The sequence below is a fragment of the Galeopterus variegatus genome, unplaced genomic scaffold (genome assembly GCF_000696425.1).
Source record: "Galeopterus variegatus unplaced genomic scaffold, G_variegatus-3.0.2 Scaffold1265, whole genome shotgun sequence".
NCBI lineage: Eukaryota > Metazoa > Chordata > Mammalia > Dermoptera > Cynocephalidae > Galeopterus > Galeopterus variegatus.
The window spans coordinates 211,146-230,356 of NW_007727376.1; the positions used below are offsets into that span (position 1 = coordinate 211,146).

Consider the following 19,211-nt stretch of genomic DNA (forward strand, 5'->3'; position numbering starts at 1 on the left):
TTACTGAGTTTTCTTTTTTTATTATTATTATTATTTTCTTTTAAAAGATAACTGGTAAGGGGTTCTTAACCCTTGAGTTGATGTTGTCAGCACCACGGTCTCCCAAGTGAGCTAACTGACCATCCCTATATAGGGATCTGAACCCGTGGCCGTGGTGTTATCAGCACCACACTCTCCCAAGTGAGCCACGGGCCGGCCCTTACTGAGTTTTCAAGAATTAAGAAATGTATATATCTCACCATATTGTTAGCTTTCATAATGTCATACTAATCTGCTTTCCTAGTGACTCGCCAGCTGTCTGTAAAGAATACTGCCCATTGCTAATGGGCACACATTTTTAGTTATTTATAGCTAGTATAGAATAGAAGGACCTATCCTTCATAACATTTTTTTCCTGATAAAAATCAGCCTGACATGAGAAAATTAAAAGATCAGGACTCAGGTGTGTGGATGTCAATTGTTTTACATAATTAATGTCAAGGGACAAGAATAGCCTACGTGATAACTCACAGCTGCCTACTGTCTTTAACCACCTACTATCTGCCTGCTGTCTTTAACTACATTTTGCAGTGCAGTATTAGAAGTTTTTACTTAACACAGCTGGGATCCAGAGAAAGTGGTCATCTTTTTCTTTTTTCTTTTCTTTCATTTTTTTTTGGGGGGGGGGGGGGGGGGGATATTGGCAGAACAAAAATTAAAGAAACTTTTATGTTTTGAGCTAACTGACCATCCCTATATAGGGATCTGAACCCGTGGCCGTGGTGTTATCAGCACCACACTCTCCCAAGTGAGCCACGGGCCGGCCCTTACTGAGTTTTCAAGAATTAAGAAATGTATATATCTCACCATATTGTTAGCTTTCATAATGTCATACTAATCTGCTTTCCTAGTGACTCGCCAGCTGTCTGTAAAGAATACTGCCCATTGCTAATGGGCACACATTTTTAGTTATTTATAGCTAGTATAGAATAGAAGGACCTATCCTTCATAACATTTTTTTCCTGATAAAAATCAGCCTGACATGAGAAAATTAAAAGATCAGGACTCAGGTGTGTGGATGTCAATTGTTTTACATAATTAATGTCAAGGGACAAGAATAGCCTACGTGATAACTCACAGCTGCCTACTGTCTTTAACCACCTACTATCTGCCTGCTGTCTTTAACTACATTTTGCAGTGCAGTATTAGAAGTTTTTACTTAACACAGCTGGAATCCAGAGAAAGTGGTCATCTTTTTCTTTTTTCTTTTCTTTCATTTTTTTTTTGGGGGGGGAGGGGTGATATTGGCAGAACATAAATTAAAGAAACTTTTATGTTTCTAGGTGTTTATTACACTTCCCACCAGAAGTTGCACAACTCTAATGCCTTTTGCCTGAGAATCATAAAACTTCAGTTCCGAGGTCTCTAAGAGATCATCTGATCCCCGCTTTTATTTATAGATGAAGACTGGGGACTCAATGGTGACATATTTTAGTTATGTCTACATGGATTACGGCTATTATAAATACTCTTAACTATCAGTAGTGAAAAACCTGACCCAAAATATAGCATGAACATAACAAGAAGTCTGCAGGTTGGCAGCTTTGGCCTCGGTGCAGCAGTTTGAAAATATTAGACCTGGCTTCCCTGTGCTTGGGTTGGTCCTTCCTTCATGGTTACAAGATAGCTGCCATTGTTGCAGGTTCACGCTAACAGTCAACGCGGGCAGGAGTATGAAAGGGGTAGCACCAGTAATCGTTCCCATTTACCCTGAGAACAAAATCTGTACTAGAGGCCCCTGAACAGATATCTTGTTCCATCTCGTTGCCCAGAGATGAGCATAAAGGCACCCATAGTTGCAACAGAGGCAGAAGAAATCAGTGTTTATCTTTTCCAATCTTTGTACAAGATGTGGAAAGAGAAAAGAAGGTTGGGAGTAGAGGTTAGATTAGACATTCATTTGTGATTGCCACACATTATTAGAAGTGAAAGGTCAGTGTGGCCAGAGCCCAGACAAAGAGGAGCAATCGAGGAGGAGAGGCATTGAATTAGTGACAGGGCACAGTCAGTATAGGATTTGAGCCTTTGTCCTAACAGTATTTTAAGGTTTTTAAGCAGAGAAATTATATGATCAGATCTTTGTTTTTAAAAGATGATTCCAATAGGAGTGTAGACAGCAGATAGACGATAAAAGAAAGAGATCAGTTGAGAGGTTATTGCAGTAAATATGAAAGAGCTTGGAATGGGCCAATGACCCCAGAGATGGAGAGAAGTGGGACAGATTCACAAAACATGTGGGAGGTAAAATGGAAAGGATCTGGTGACTGATGAAATACAGGAAGCTAGAAGATGGAGGTTTCTAGAATAAATTCCAGGTACCTGGTTGGAACACCCATATAGATGCAGAATGTGCAGATGAACAATAGAGGAATAAGGTTTATTTTGGTGGTTATTGAAAATTTGGACATGCTTTGTTTAAAGTGCCCGCATAACATCTAGGTGCAGACATCATATGTGGACTAAGATACATGGATCTGGAGCTCAAAGGAAAGGTCTTCGTGGGAGGTTATAAAAATGGGTGGTGTTGGTGTGCAGATGGTACTCAAAGTCTCTGTGATGTGTAGGTGGGAATCAAAGCCTCCAGAGACCTTTAGAACTTTTTTCATTAAAGTTGGACTTAACTTTTATTTCTGCAGCCTTTGCATTTCAAGACGCCAGAGAAAACTATTCACGTTCATTTCTCCAGAGATCCAGGCACTATCTAAGATATAGAACTGAAAGATTACTTCAATTGGACAACAAGAGGGAATTGCAAGAGATAAAGCTGCAAGGACACGTGATATTAAACAAAAAAGGGCCACTGAAGGGAGACATGCCTTTTAGATATTTTATAGGATGAAATCTAAACTGATCCATTCTGTGGTAGAAAATACAATGCTGTACCCCCCAAAATATGTATAATCAATTATGTTTCAAAAAGGAAGGAAGGAAGGAAGGAAGGGAGAGAGGGAGGGAGGGAGGAAGGAAGGAAGGAGGGAAGGAAATATCTTACAAGCATAGAAACAGCAGACCTTGAGGTAGTACCACTATATTTTTTTGAGACAGATGGTTTATGGTAAGTTGGAATTAGCCACTTATTTTGGCCTTCCTCACCTTTCTGGTAGATGTCAGGGCCAGAAGAACATCTTCAGAACCTGAGGGCAGTAGGAAACTAAACTGAAAATAATGCCCCAGGCCAGAAATCCCAACTTCTTTTCTGCAAGATCTGATTTCAGCTGTTGGTGAGGCTCTGCAAGAAAGCTGGGGGTGGGGGGTATCTGCAAGCAGCAGCAGAGAATGTTAGAAAGATAGTCAGAGGATTGTAGTTGCTTGACTGTGAGCTCAAAACCCAGCCATGTTTTTTTATTTATGATGCAAAATGTAACATATAAGAAATTGGTAAAGAGACACAAGTCAACTACATTGTGTATTGATAAATTAAAATTTAATATATGTATATATAAAATAAGATATAAGAAAAGCAAAAAGACTAATATGACAAACTTAGGAAATAAACTGTGCCCACTGGGTACACTGTGTCTGCTACCAACCTTAAGAAATAGAACATTACCAAAGAGCCCCCTGAAATGCACCCTCCTATCACCTCTCCTTCCCACCTCCTATTAAAGTAACTATTAACCTGCAGTTTGTGTCTCTTATTCCCATGTGCTTTTAAATATTACTACTACCTATGTCTGTACATCTAGAAAATACATTTGACATGATTTTAAACAGAAATGATTGTAACAGAAATGGAAACATTTGTATGACAATAACAACTTGCTTTTATTACTAAATATTACTTTTGTGAGATTCATGTCATGTTGATACACGTGGCTTTAGTTTATTAATTTTCCTGACAGAATAACATAGTATGACTATTTCATACCTTATTTCCCATGATTTCTTCAAAATGTAGTTTGAAGGTGCTGTGCTTTTTACCTTAGTTTTGAGAGTCTTTGGTGAAGTGATATGGGATGTATATAGAGGTAGTATTCTTGCCTTACTCCCTCTGAAAAGCCATTACTGGAGTCAGAGATATTTACTTTAAATAACAGCCTGGGATCAGGTGCCTGGACATCCCATCACTTTAAATTGGTCTCACTTTCATGAGAGGCTCTGCTCACTGGCAAAGCTATCCTTCTGGGGTATGGGTCAATTGGCAGAGGGAAAGCACTGATTAAATTATTTTCTTTGGAAGAGATTTGAAATGAAGCATTTAATCTTCAGTAGCTTTTTCTCCAGGGTCTCTCATTCCAAATCTCTGCTTGCCCAGCTACTGAGGTCCAGCTTTCTCCCAGTTGGTTGGTTGGTACGTACGTAGGTAGGTAGGTAGGTAGGTAGGTAGGTAGGTAGGTAGGTAAAGTAAGTAAACAAACAAACAAATAAACTCACTCTATGGCAGCTCTTCTGGCAGTAAAATGAAAACAATTATTCCATGCATTAATACATTGTTAAATTTACATTACCTTTTGCTGAAACACAAATGATGCTTATGATCTATCTATCTACACAGATTTACTTAATGTTCACCTTTCTTAGAAGAACAATAAGATAAGCGATTAAACAAAGAAAAGGTAAGAAATCCCATGCAAATCACTGTGTGCTCATTTGGAAAAGTCCACATTTGCATAGAGCTCTTCTCTCACATGTTGAATGCTCAGAATTGTAATTAGTACTTTATCACACATTTTTTCTGGTGGATGTGCTTTTTTAGCACCAATTGATTTTACTTCAAGATGATTCCAGTTCGCATCATACTGCAGAAACCAACATTAAGCATCTCCAGTGGCCAAGTTTTTGCATAATTAGAGGGGATGCCCCTGAAAGTATAGGAGGAGAAGGCTTCTCTTCTGCTCTGCTGAATTACAGGCAAGTCCCATGCCATGTGGCTCCTCTCAAAGTTGATTTCTCTGGTAAGTTTCCTTACTCCTTGAACATTTTGTTTTGGAACAACCTTTCTGTGGAGTTAGCCTGTCTCAGCCCCTCAGCTGCCTAGGGGGAGTTGCATGTTTCTCTCTCTCTCCTTGTGGTTAATTTATCAAAGAGAATGTGGTTTGCTGGGGAATCCAAATTAGAAGTGTCTTTATGGTTGCCATTAATCACACCCTAAAAGTGATTCAGTTCCCAGGGCTGGGAATATCTCAGAATGTCTGCTGAATGCCAGACGCTACTTTGTGTGACTCCCCTTGGCAAAAGGTGATTAGATGGACTATGTCTTATGAAGAATTTGGTCCCAAGTAGCATGGCTCGAAGAGTATTCTGAAGGCCTGGAGAGCTGTTTATATACTCAGATTCTGGAGCCTTGCCTCAGAAAATCAGAATCAGAAGCTTTGGGGTTGAGTCCGGAAATCTTTATGATACACCAGCTTCTTGAATGATTCTGGTACGCTGGAAAGCTTGAGAACTACTGGTACACAGCATTTCAATGCCTCCCACTCCTCAGCCTTGGTAGATTTTAGTGGTCTCCTGCTGACCTTTGGGCCCTTAGAGGCACACAGAGTGACTGACTCATCTGGTTTGCTGGAACTTTTCCTGTTTTAGCAGTGAGAATCCTGTGTATTGAGAACTTCCTTAGCCCCTGGCAAACCAGCACAGATAGTCGCTGCAATCACAGACTCACAGGATGTCCAGAGAAGATGGACTCCTTGTGGATGGTTCACTCAGACAGTATATATTAAGCTTTCCACGAGTCAGACTCAATTCTAGGAACTAGGGAGGTGAATAGGCACCAGAGAAAACAAGAGGAAAAAAAAAAAAAGTAAAAAATGTGCAGAATGTCATTGTTGAGTGCTGAAGAAATAAACTAAGAAAGGGGATAAAATTAAGTGAGAGTGGCAAGGGGCTGCTACCTTAGGCAGGGTGGTTAGGAAAGCCCCAGGGAGAAGGTGCCATTTGCCCAAAGATCTGAAGAAGACAATGGCTCGAGTCATGCCAGTGCAGGAGGACATCTCTCTAGGCTGAGGGAACAGCACGCACAAGGGAAGCATCAAGAGGCACGGGACCAGAAAATTTCAGAAAAGTTTTGAGAAAATTTGTTTGGGGGCAGAGTCTTCATGACTTACCACTTCCCAAAGGCCACACCTCTTGGTACCGTTGCACTGGATATTGGGTTCCAACACATGAGTTTGGGGGGGACACTGACATTCAGACCCCAGCATGGACCCTTCCTCCACCTTCAGAGTGTTTCATTCCAGCCTCTCTTTCCTTTTTATTTTTAATTTATTTTTTTCATTGTACATGTTTATGGGGTATAGTTCGTTGTTTCAATACATGCATATATAATATAATGGTCTGATCAGAATACTTAGCATATCCATTACCTAAACATATATCATTTCTTTGTGGTTGTGACATTCAAGATCTTCTTTTCTGGCTATCTTGAAACATCCAGTACAATATTATTAACTATAGTCACTACAGGGTACGAGCACTTATTCCTCCCCTGTAACTGTAACTTTGTAACTTCAGCCTCTCCTTCTGCTGCCCCATCTCCTTCTCTGACTTAGGCCTTCCTGCCTCCCTCTTTTTAGAAAAGAACCCTTGTGATGACCTTGGGCCCACCCAGATAACACAGGACAGTCTCTCCATCTCAGGGTCTTTAGCTTCATGCCATTTGCAGAGACCTCTGCCATGCACGGTGACGTACTCACAAGTTCTGGGCATTGAAGTGTGGACATGTTTGTAGGACCAGTATTCAGCCTGCCATACAGGGTATGCCTCACTTCAGCTTTGGTAGACATCACCAATCAATGTCCTGAAATATTTGTACAATTAATTTCTCCATGGTAATGTTTGAGATTTCTCCACCTCATTACCAACTCTCAATATTTTCTGTGTTTTTTTTTTTTCATTTCAGCCATTCTTATGTATATGCATCTACTTGATTTTTGTTCTATTGAAGGGTAAGTATTGAAATCATGCTGAATTTCATTAGGAAATTGATGAGACTAGCTGAAATGGATTATGAATAATCACAAGAAAAATTTTAAAAATTATTAAAAACCAGACAAAGACTGGGTGACCGCTCATATGTGAGTCTCCTGCATACACGTAGGCTCCATGGCACATGTGAAGGTTTGTCTGTCTATACCACCCTTTATGCAAATGATGTTCCTGCTTGTTCGTAACTCTGGGAAGAAGCTTGTCCATGGAATTCCTGTTGAAACAAGCCACAAGGGAAGAGGGGTTGGATTCTGGATATCCCCCCTTTGGTGGAAAAGTCACCCAATCAAAGTTTCTGGATTCCTTATGTTTCAAGTTGCCAGTGCAACCCATTTTCTTTTCTGAGATTCATCTTCGTTGCATCTTGTGATTTCCTGGGGCGGAGGGGGACGAGAAGGAGACCTGTTCTCCAGGAAAGCATAAAAAGCAGAAAGTTTTGCTTACTCCTGATGATTCTCCAGACATGTTTAGAGTATCAGGGCAAGTCCTGCTGCTCTTAGAGTACATGGAGGCTACCGATGGAATCCTCGCTGTAACACAGATCTCTATAGCAGACCAGGGGCTATTTTTTAGGACCAGGAACAGAATGCCACACCAGTTCAGACTGAGACCTACTTGTGTCTTTTCATGGCAGAGACGCGTGTCGTAGGGGTTTCTTATGAGAGGGAGTTCTGCAGACCTTATTTCCAGCAGCTCTTTACATTATCCCAAAATGCTGTTTGTGTTTCTTTGAAGTGTGTGGGCACCATTGTTTTTCTGACCTTGTATGCTCAGCCTGGGCCTGCTTCCTCCTTTGTTGTAAAATCCCCTTAACTTAAAAAAAAAAAAAAAAAAAAAAACTTGTTAGGCCTCTCAAGCTCCTTTGTATAGTCCTCTGAGTTGCTTTTCTACCTCCAGGTAAATTAAATGAGTGAATCCTCAGACTCATTGGTTTGATTTTTACAACACATTGCGGTCCTGAAGTGGAAAGTGATCTGGTTCCAGGCAAATATTTTTAACTAGGAAGTTATTGAGCTCAGAGAAGTGATGGGGCTTCAAGGTACTTGTAAAAATAAATGGACTCAGTTTTTAAAGAAAAGCACTGACCAATATCCTTATCATATTTTCTCCAAAGGAGGGTAGGGTTTTTTTCTCTCTACCCACAAGGACTGGCCCAACAACTCACTCTTTCACTTTCACTTTCTCTCTCTCTCTCTCTCTCTCTCCACCCATCCATTTATACATCTATATATATTTTTCTTCCCAACAGAATTGAAACCACAGCAAGTGAGAAGATAACTGTGAGAATCAGCATCCCAGACCAGTGGGAGTCCAGGATGAAGAAGATAAATGTGGCATTGGGACAGGTGCTGCCCTCACCTGCACCTCTGGCAGAAAACCACAGAGTGACGTAGCAATCTTCTCATGAGCCATAAAAGGAGGCACAAGCTGTAAATGATCCTATGACCAGACATGTTAACTTTGATCAATTGATTAAGTTGGTGAGTTCCCCACTGTAAAGGACTCTATGCATTCTTTATAATCAATATGTATCTTCTGAGGAGATACTTTGAGACTCTATAAATAGACTATAAAATTGCATCTGCTTAGTTTTGGAATCCACAGATGAATCTGGCGGAGTGAACTGTGACACCTGACACATGGTTACTCGCTAGCTCCGTCACTGCTTCTACGTGTATCAGTTTTTGTTCTGCAAGGAAAAGCTTTTCCTTCTCTCCGTTTGCTCATTTACTGCCTGTTATGGACTAAATGTTTGTGTCCCCCCTAAATTCATGTGCTGAAGCCCTGACCACCAAAGCGATCGTTTTTGGAGGTGGAGATGTTGAGAGGTCATTAGGTTTAGCTGGGGTCACTCTGTCTGCCATGTGAAAACGTAGTGAGATGTCAGTTTCTGTAAGCCGGGAAGTGGGTGCTCACCAGAAAGTGAATAGGCTGGCACCTGGATCTTGGACTTTCCACCTCCAGAACCATAAGAAGTAAATTTTGTTGTTTAAACCACCCACTCTATGGATTTTGCTATATCAGCCCCTGGTGACTAATATAAAATCATTCAGTTCATATCAGTGTGGACTCATGGATTCTTACTTTACACAACTGGTTATATTTCTTAGTTATCATGATTTTATATTTAAATTGTTCTGCATTTTCCCAGCAGCAGCGGTGCCTTCAGGCTAGCTATTGTGTCCCACCAATGTCTCTCCATCATTCTTTGAGTCTTTCCCTACTTTATGGCCCAAAAAGAGTTTTCAGGCTCATTTTTTCCCCCTGTGCCAGCCTTACTCAGGCATTTCTATATAGATGAACTTTTTAATGTGAAAAACCAAAGTTTCAATAGCTATGGGGTTATCCCCACTTAGTTCTTAAATTTAATTATTCTGTAAATATTATACCTGAGCTGTAGATCATGGATAATACTGAGCACAACTCAGGATTTTACATGAAGTTCTATGTGCTTTGCATTGCTGACAAGTGCTCTGTCTTTATCCAGCTTAGAGGACTTTTAGAATTTTGGGGGTGGCACTTACCTGGGAAGCAGATCAGGGACATTGTGAGTAATCTTACATGATGGCACAGGGAAGATAGAAGGAGCTTGTGTTCTGATAGCCATGGCGTAATCTAGACAGTCTCTGGCTTCTCACCCCCTTTCTTCTCCCTCCACACCACCCCTTTATTTAACATGTGTCTCACATGGGACTTAAGAAAGGGTCTGTGTGATGTACAACTTTGGACAGGTTCCTCCCTTGCTCTATAACTCCCTTTGTCTCCCACTGCATTTGGGGTGACATTCAGGTTGCCAGCTGAAGCCCTTTGGGGATTAGTATTTATCATCTTAGGTTAACATCACCGGTTCACTTTTTCTTCTTTAAAAAGTTGCTTTACAGTGTTATGCACAAAGTGTCTGTTTAATGAGAGGATATGTGAGTGACTACATGGGTGCAAGAATGAAGAATGGTCTGGAACTTTCTTTTCCAGTGGAATTTTAAAGTGAGAACTATGCCTTTGCTGACTCCAGCACAACTTGTCTGGAGCTGTTTTCTGCCTGCTTTTGAAGATCTCTCTCAATCAGTAAGAAGTGACTGATGTTGAGTGGCCAAAGCTTTCTAAGCAGATAACAGTTGACCAAGCTCTTTAGCAACCTAATAATTCCAATCTCAATATTGTGGTCATTCTATCACACTCACTGAGAATGGATTGCACTGTGCAGCTTTGTTATCCCATAGGGCCTTTGGAAATCTACCTACACCTGATGAACGTTCTCCAAGCCTCAGTTGCAAACACATGGAGAGGGTGAAAGATTTGTATATTATTTAAGATGATTTCAGCTACAGATAGTAGAATACTACTTAAAAATGGCTGAACTTATAGGAGTTTATTGTATTTCCTAACAAGAATTAATTCCAGGTGTTTCTATCTTTCCATGCCATTATATCCACAGCACTGGCTGTCATTCTCTAGCTTCTTTCCTCATGGTCACAAGATGGCTGCAGCCCTTCCAGACATCACAAACTCACCCAATTATATTCAAAGGCAGGAAGAGAGAGGTTTCTCTCTTTGTATTTCTTTACCAGAGAAGAAAGCTTTTCCACAAATCCTGTCACCAGTCTTTCCTTCCGATCTCATTGGTCCAAATAAGTACTAAATTCAGAGGAGTTTGGGAAGGTGAGTATTTGACATTTTTAGGAGGGGGCTAGGTGGGCAGTGGATACTGTTGAGAACAGATGCTAAAGTGGCAACTCCAGTTACCATCATCACACTGATCCCGATAATGTTCTGGAGGAGTCCAGATGACATTTTCTGGCTCTATGGCCTCAGACACTGTCTGGGTAATAATAGTATCTGTGGATTTTTCATGGGACACATATTTTCTTAAACTATTTGATCAAAGGTTGATGTTTTCAAATTGAAAGAACAACACAGATGCTGGTTATTACTTTTGTTTTGTGAGAACAATTTTTGCATTATTTTTAGAAGAAATAAGAAAGCTTACATAAGAACAAATAATTACATAACCACAGTCACAGAATTAGAAGTTCTCACATTTCACTGCCTCTTTCCCCTTTCCTCCATTCCTTCCCTTTTCCTATTTGATCTTGCTTGTGGTGTTAGAAGTGCAGAAACACTTGCTTTGGCAGGATGGTGTGTGCCTATCAAATATCCCTGTAAAATCCATCCCATAATATAAATAAATATCACACTTTTTTTTATCCTTTTTGTTGAATTATGCTATCAAATGAGATGTTAAATGCCAGCTCATGGGATGTGCTTGACAGCTAACAAAGTGAATATATGAATATATTCCTAACAAAACATCTCACAGAAGCTGTAATCTCTGAATTGTGACAACTTTGGGTGGAATCATTATAATAGAATATAATGCACAAAATGCCTGAAATACTGTGATAAGAATTTCAAAAGCTGCTTAATGCAAAAACTCAATGCACTGGGTTATAAAGGCGGAAAAGGTCTTAATGTGAAATATTTTAATGAACACTCATTGTGTGGAAATGTGAATAATGAAAATGAGAACCGCATGATTATAAAGGAGGAGAGATAGGAAAAATAAGTAAGCTTGGAAGGGTTCTAACAGCTAATGCCTAGCCAAAGGAAAAGGAAGTCAGCTAACGGACTCCTTGCATGGGAACTGTATGCACCCAGATAGCTTGGTGGTGGGGTCATTACTTGAGTGAACATTGTCGTGCGTGCTGCCTTGTACGCACTTGAATATTCCTCGGAATGAAATTGCGGGGTCAAAGTGCATCGTCAGCTAGATAAGATATTGCAAAATATCTCTTTGTAAGTGATTGAGCAGAGGGAAGAACTTTCGTTTCTTTTAGTCTCATCCACACTTTATCTTTTAACACGTAGGTATTTTTAACCATCTGCTAGGTACAGGATGCTGCCTTCTTTACATTTGTACTTGTCTGGTTGCTACTGAGGTTGAACATTGCATTATATGTTTGCTGCTCATTTGGTTTCTTCTGTTAATAACTTATTGAAAAGTCTGTTATCTCCCATTCTTCAAATGACTGTGATCCACACAAATGTAGGGGACCCTTGGCCTGTGGGGCCTGCTGGATACATGGGGCCAGCATGGGACATCCAGAGAAACGAGAATGCGTTTGCGGAGCGGAACTCAGAACTTTGAGATCCTGGACCCAAATCCTGATTATTAGTCATAGATGAAGTTATGGTAAGTACTTCTCCAACTCCCATTTACATTTCTCTGTATAAGATGATGGCATAGATTAAAATGAGTGATGGAAAAGAAGCTAAGAAGCTGTTCTTTGACTTTGCCTCTGCAAAAGTTTATATATCCCTGCATAATTTTCTAACCTTTTAGGTTAATCATAGCCACATGATTTTTATTTTAATTTTACTTAATTAGCTTCATTGTTTATTCATTATTTCAACATGTGAATCTTAAGCTGCTGTTTGGCAATGTTTAATTTCTGAAAAAAGCTTTTCAGCATAATTCAGCTTCAGAAATTTACAGGAAGGGGAGCAATGGGATTCCAGAGAAGGGAAATAGCAGCTCTAAGATCTGCTCAGCATCTGGGGCTCCCTCTGCCCTCATCAGATGCCACAGTCTGAAACGGCACTTCCCTGCTTCATGGAAGAAGGACTCGGCAGGGATCTGAAAGATATAACAGGTGTCTCCACCAATTTAACTACTGCTTTTTCTGTTGGGATGATCCAGACCCATTCCATTATGTTTTTTTTTTTTTTTTTTTTTTTTTTTTCTGAGCCAGAAATGCTGCCTGTGAACAGTGAGACTTCTCCTGGCCTATGAATAATTTGGAAAAAATAAATATTTGAAGTAGAGTAGATATATTGTCTCCATTTAGACTAAACTAATAACTAAACACAATATATAAAAAATTATGGTATTTCTCCATAGTCCTTCTCTCACATGTCTTTTTTAAAAAAATCCCTCAAAACTCTAAGATAAACCTAAAGGAATCAAATAAGTCAATTTTCCCCTCATGATGTGTATTTTTATATCATCAAAGTTTTTTCAAATCAAGTTTCTGTTTTCTCCTATTTTTCCTTTTCTTTTTTTCTTTTCCCCTTCTCTCCTTTTTCTTCTCCTTCCTCCTTCTTTACACCCATTCCTCCATCTCTCCCTTTTTCCCTCCTCCTGTCCTTCCTCCTTCCTTTCTTCTTGTCCCCTCATATGATAATGGAGCTGATTCCTGAAGTGTGTGCTCAGCAAGCTTATCGGTAACCTAATATTTGTGCAGTAAAAGGCTCAACTTAGTGAGTCATGCAGTCTTGCTAAAAATATTTTTAAAAGACAGTGCAGCAGGATTATATGTGGTCTATGATAGTAAATAAATTGCTTCAACCTGTGACTAGTGATCCATGCTAGGCTGGAGGAGTGAAGAAGCCTGGTAATTATCAGGATAGAAATGTGAGTGAACATCACTTTTGGGCCATATTGATCAACAAAAAAGCAGGTCAAATTGGGTGGTAGAATATATTATAGTTTCCAACTGCTTACTCTCTTGTTCCAGGATTATTTGTCCCCACCTGGTGCCCTATGTCTTGCTGTGCACAAGAGAGAGAAGTATCCATGCCTGGACTTGTAACTGCACCTGGCACAGAGTAAGGGATCTGTAAGTGCTAACCATTATAATCACAATTATTTCCCACGTCAATTTCTAATGAGGAGGGGAAGACCAAAAGAGCCATACATTTCAAGAAAACTGAGAAAGCACATTTGTGTGTGTGTACGTGTGTGTCGTAATGAAGAATATGTGAACACAATGTGCAAACGCAGGCTCTGTGTACTGACAGAAACACCTTAAGATCCCACTGGGCAACATGCCTTAGTACAAACTACAGTTGATGAAAGGAAAGAACACGATGGAAAAATTGAGTGGAACAATAAATTAACACTCAAATTTATGCAGAGGTCTTTCTAAATGCACATGAATAAAAGCTGAATTCATTGCTGGCTCTCTCACTAGCTGTTTTATTTGAGTCACATTCAGGTTTGCCAGACTTGGCAAATAATAATACAGAATGGCAGATACAGCATGGGACATACACATACTAAAGAGTTATTCATTGCTTATCTAAAATTCAAATTTAACTGGGAGTCCTGTACTTTCCCTGCAACCCTCATCAGATGGCACAGTCTAGCTGAATTTCATCTCTAAACAGGGATTCCTAGGCTTCCTTGCAGTTGCAGGTGAACTCCTAGGCTGATAACACTTCTCTTCAGTCTCTTTCCTTAGCTGAAATCCTCCAACAGATTTGAATCTAAATGCACTGTTTTCAAAGATTTCTTCTTCTACCCTAAATGTATACCTAAACGTTTTTTTTTCAACCGAAAGCACAAAATTGAATGAATTCTTAACCTGAGTTTCATGTTACATTTTGTTTTTCTTATGAAAGACTGCTTTAAATTCTACTTTTATACCTGTTTAAAAAGCAACAGTAAAAAAACAATTTTGCCAGAGGCCTGGATACTAGTTTACTATGATCAGAGAAGACTTGGAAGCTAAGCCGGAATCCAGGGAGGGAAAGACCATAAAATATTTGGGGGACAAAAGGTAGATGATGGCTTAAGTGGGGACATGACGGGGAGGTATTCAAATTTCAGGTCTGCTAAAATGTGCCCACAGGACTAGAAAGTTGCATGATAACTAAGAAGTCACATAGGTTAAATAGTTGTCTTTGCATTCAGACAGTGCTGGGTTCAAATCTTGCCTGTGTGACCTTGGGTAGTTTCTTATGTGTGAAGTGGGGAAGAGGATATTATCTATCCCCTAATCTGCTGTGAATATGAAATAAAACAATTTATTTTAAGAGTTAATGTCGCACATCAGGAGACAGAAAATACCCAATAAATGATCTTTAAACAGAAACAAATTTTTAAAAAGGCTGTTTTCTGTGCAGAAGATACTGATATTTCACTAATGTAAGAGCAAATCCCAACTGACTCCACCCTACATGAGCCAGATTTTAAAAAGTGTTTTTCTTTGTTGCCATCTTTTGATCAACAAATGTAAAAGCATTGTCTGTCTTTTAAGTTGAATGATGCGGGGGGAGTCCCTGACAAATGCTAATGAACATTTTTGTATAAAATCTCCATATTTTGAAAGGCTATCAGCTTATCAAGGTTTTCAACCTTGCTGAATGGGGCCAACAAAAGATGTCTGTAGGTGGGATTGGACCTGTGGGTCTCTTAGACGCTTTTGACGCTGGCCAATCTTTTTGAGCTGTGAAGAAGCAGGTAAAATGATGGATGGGGGTTTGTGTCTCTTCCTCGTCAAGCATGAATTCAAAGTCTCGTTCATAATTACACTTCTCAGATGGAAGGGGGGCTTTTTACTTGCTGAGAGGACTTTCAGGCAAAGGGCAAAGAGTCCCTGATAACACTCAGTGAATGGCATCTTGTGTGAGTGACACAGCCCCGGAGCCTTCTAATAGTTTTCTTCTTTTAAGTAGAAAGCAGCTTCTAGTGGTTATTATTTTATTTAATCATAAATAATAGGAGAAATACATGTAGGGTGAAGGATTTATTATTATTATTATTATTATTATTTTAGACTTGCCAAAGACAAAACACAAACATACAAGGAAATTGATTTTATTCCAGCCATTGCAATAAAAATAGCATCTCAGATCCAGAGATCATAGCACGTCAGAAGGTTGGTTTTGTCTTAGACTTTTGTGGGGAGGCATAGATAAGCTACAAAGAAAGTAACTCACAATTGGGGTTATTTTCCCATTATGGTAAGTCTTGGCCCTTTAGCTGAGCAGGGAATGTTTATCTCTGTCTACTTAGTTTCAGAGTTTTAGGGGAACAAACACTTCTGATCTTAGCTAATCACTCACAAGACCAAGAAAGAGAAGTTCAAAGGTTTATGTTTGGCTCTGAAGAGTCATCGTGGGTCTTTTGGGAATCATGAGAAAATGTAGACAGAGGCTTAGGCATTCTTTCTTTCTTCTCTTTTTCTTTTTCTTTTTTTTCAGTAAGCAAAAGGATGGTGATGGGAGGGTTCAGAAAACAGAAGGTTTTCCAGGTGGACAGGGCTCAGGGAAACTTTAGCATTGCTGTCTGCCAGTCACTCCCCTATGGTGCAGAGACTGTGCCTGGCTAACGTGTGCAGGCCTGTGAGTGAGAACACTTATGAGGCTTTCTCTGCAACATACATTTTATTTATTTGAAGCTGGAAAAGGGTTGTGGAATGAACTTTCTCCTTGTGAACACTAGCAGGGTGGTTTTTTGATTGTTTTCTGTTTTTTTTTTTCTTTCTAATTTCATAAATTTAAAATGGTACATAACCAAGTTTACTTTTCTCTTCTTGGAGGTTGGATACTTTTTCAAATCTAGATTGGGCATCTTTCTTTTCTCTGGAGGGAGTTGTCTCTTCACGTCTTTAGTAGCGTAGTGCTGTGCTAAGCATGTAGACATGGACTGTGAGTCCCTGGATGTGTGTCCTGGCCCATCGTTGGCTATCTAGCTACTTCACCATGGGCACCTGGCCTCTCTTCACCTTAGTTCCTGAGTCTGTGAAATGGATAGGATGAGAGCAGGACCTGCCTTACAGAGTTATCCAGAGGATTAAACAGGTAGATGCATATGGAGCACTTAAAACCCTGGATAGCATATAATAGATCCTCATTCAGTATAATTATCATTATGATCTATGAGCATACAACTTAAAAAATATTCATAATAATAATTTTGTGCATAAATAAAATGAGTGTAATGTCAGTTTTCAACATCATGATATAAACAGACCTCTGGGACAGGCCTGGGTGGAGCTTGGTACTTTGGTTTATTATAGACTGATAAATACTGGAGTGTCTGTTTTGTGAGATGACTGACATCAAACCTCAGAAAAATCAGGACCCTTGGCTTGGTGGGCAGAGACCCTGGTTGTTACCATGTCCTCATCAGTCACACTGCCCTGTTAGTTCCTATTTGGTAGTTTCTGCTAATTGTTCATCCTGGAGACAGGGCCAGACCCATCAGAAGACACTACCTGTCCTAACTGTGTTTACTGTTAATTTGCTTCTGCAGGTGGCCCTGGAGAGCTGAATGCAGCTTACGTTTCTGGATCACAAAGATATTTTAGCTCTAGCTCAGACCTATCAAGTGGGGCCTAAGAATGAAGACAATAAGAGCAGACAGTGAAGCAATCATTATGAGATGGTTATAAGAAACCTAATATCGATCTGGTGTAAAATAAAATTACAGTAGGGTGACTACAGTTAACAATGATATATTGTATATTACCAAGTAGCTAGAAGAGAGGATTTTCAATGTTCTTACCATGAAGAAATGACAAATGTTTAATGTGATGAATATACTAATTACCCTACTTAGGTCATGATACATTGTATACACACATCACATCATCACACTTGCCCCATACATATGTACAATTTTTGTGCATCAATTAAAAACAAAATAAAACTTTAAAGAACACAAAATCTTATACATTCAGATTTAAAAAATGGGTAAATAAAAAATTGATGAATTCTTTTGTACTTTTTAAAAAAGTGAAATAAAATAACAAGAAACTCAATGATTTCATTGCATCTGTTCTTTCTGGCCTCAATTTTTCATTGTGAGTCCACAGACAGCAGCTGTTATGCAAAGAAGCTACAAAAGAAGTGCAAAAATACAGACAGAAATGTGACTTTCCCTGGATGACAAGGTGGTGGGAGTGAGGGCACATTGTCAAGTGCCAGCAGTAAGCTTGGCATGCCCATAATTTAAAGGTTTTGTTTGTTTGTTTTGTTTTTCATATGGTCATTTCCAGTAAAGAAGTTTTAATAGAAAACATCTTGTTTAGAGCTTAGGAGATAAATATTTTAGTCATTCAGAAATCTGCTTGTTTACATCTTAGGAAAACATGTATAGAGCCAGAAACCATCCCACGCAGTTGTGATCTTGTTCAGCTTCTCAGTTTATTCATTTTGCATTTGACTATTTCCATAGACCCTTTTCTGTAATGCTCACAGTGTGTACACACACTTTCCACTTCTTTGGACCCCTTCTCTGAAGTGCAGCCTTACTCTAACCTCCTCTAGGAAATTTCCTGAGAGATGGCATGATTTCAATGTTCCCTCGCTGCCTGCTCCCCTCCTGAATGGGAGGAGATACCTCCTATGTTGATGTTGGATTTGTCCTTCTGTCTATAAGAGGGTTCTTCAAATTTTCCACAAGCATTTTGAAGTACTCTAGTATTTGACCATCTGATAGGTGGAATATACTTGCTTTGAGTTTAGTCATAGGACTTTCATTGGCTATTTGGATTTAGCAAACATGATGAATAGCAGCATGAAAGATCCTTTGGTGATTGGCTTTTCCTTTTGCTATTCTAGGTAGTTTGCTTGTTGTAGAGTAAGACGAGACAGATGGCAGAACCACAGATGCATACTCCTGCAATCTGAGAAGCTGCTCTAGATGATGTGAAGACCTGTGAACCTGATGACAGATTTTTATTATTCATGCTACTACATTTTGGGTAACTTGTTATTTAGCAGTAGCTGACCAATGCACCCACAGGACTCTCTACCTTCTCTTCCATCATTTTATCCTTCAGTGTGTGTATCGTGGTTTAGAAACACCTTATATATTGCCTCACAATATTCCTCAGCTTCACTGGTATATTATTTAAGACTGCAAGTGACAGAAACCAAGGTAAAACTGGCTTTATGTAAGAGATATTCATTAACTCACATGACAGGAAGTCCACATGAATCCAGATGTTGAAATATTATTATTGGGAACTCTTTCTTTTCTGCTGGGTTTTTTTTTTTCTTATAGTAGCAAGTTGGGCTTGTTAAATCCCCAGGCTTCCATTCAACCAAGTTTCGTACACTTAGTAAAAACAAAGTTTTTTTGTTTGCTGTTTCAATGCTTAGTGCAAAAGGATAAACTTTAAGCTGGTAAACACCTCAGACAAAATGAAAAACCAATAATACTAATTTGTCTTTATTGTAAATTTTGATATTTTGTTCATTGTGGATTCTTTGACATGTATTTTGATTTTTAAGAATATTCCATTAAGCTATTATTTATATCTAAAATAAATAAATAAATAAAGGATCAGCTTTAGTGTTACTCATCCGTTTGGGCTATATGTCTCTCCTTGAGATGGAATGATGAAACAACATGCACAAATTGGCTTGTCCTGTGTTTTAAGACACTAGAACTGGCAGTGACATCTGTCATTTTAGTTACCCAGACTTGAAAATCTCACTGTCTGTAGCATGTGTAC

General features: G+C 39.3%; 1 long non-coding RNA gene across 4 annotated transcripts in view; it reads left to right on the forward strand.

Moving 5' to 3' along the window:
* LOC103593041 overlaps positions 1 to 18,994 on the forward strand; it is a 36,318-nt gene extending 17,324 nt beyond the window's left edge. Inside the window, exons 2-4 of one of the 4 annotated variants that reach the window (XR_550708.1) lie at positions 8,213 to 12,154; positions 13,479 to 13,580; positions 18,313 to 18,994. This is a non-coding gene — a long non-coding RNA (uncharacterized LOC103593041). Of the gene's footprint in view, positions 1 to 8,212; positions 12,155 to 13,478; positions 13,922 to 17,002; positions 17,238 to 18,312 lie in introns of those variants that run through there. The other 3 variants (XR_550707.1, XR_550706.1, XR_550705.1) reach the window with 3 other exon arrangements.
* The last annotated feature ends 217 nt before the right edge of the window (positions 18,995 to 19,211 follow it).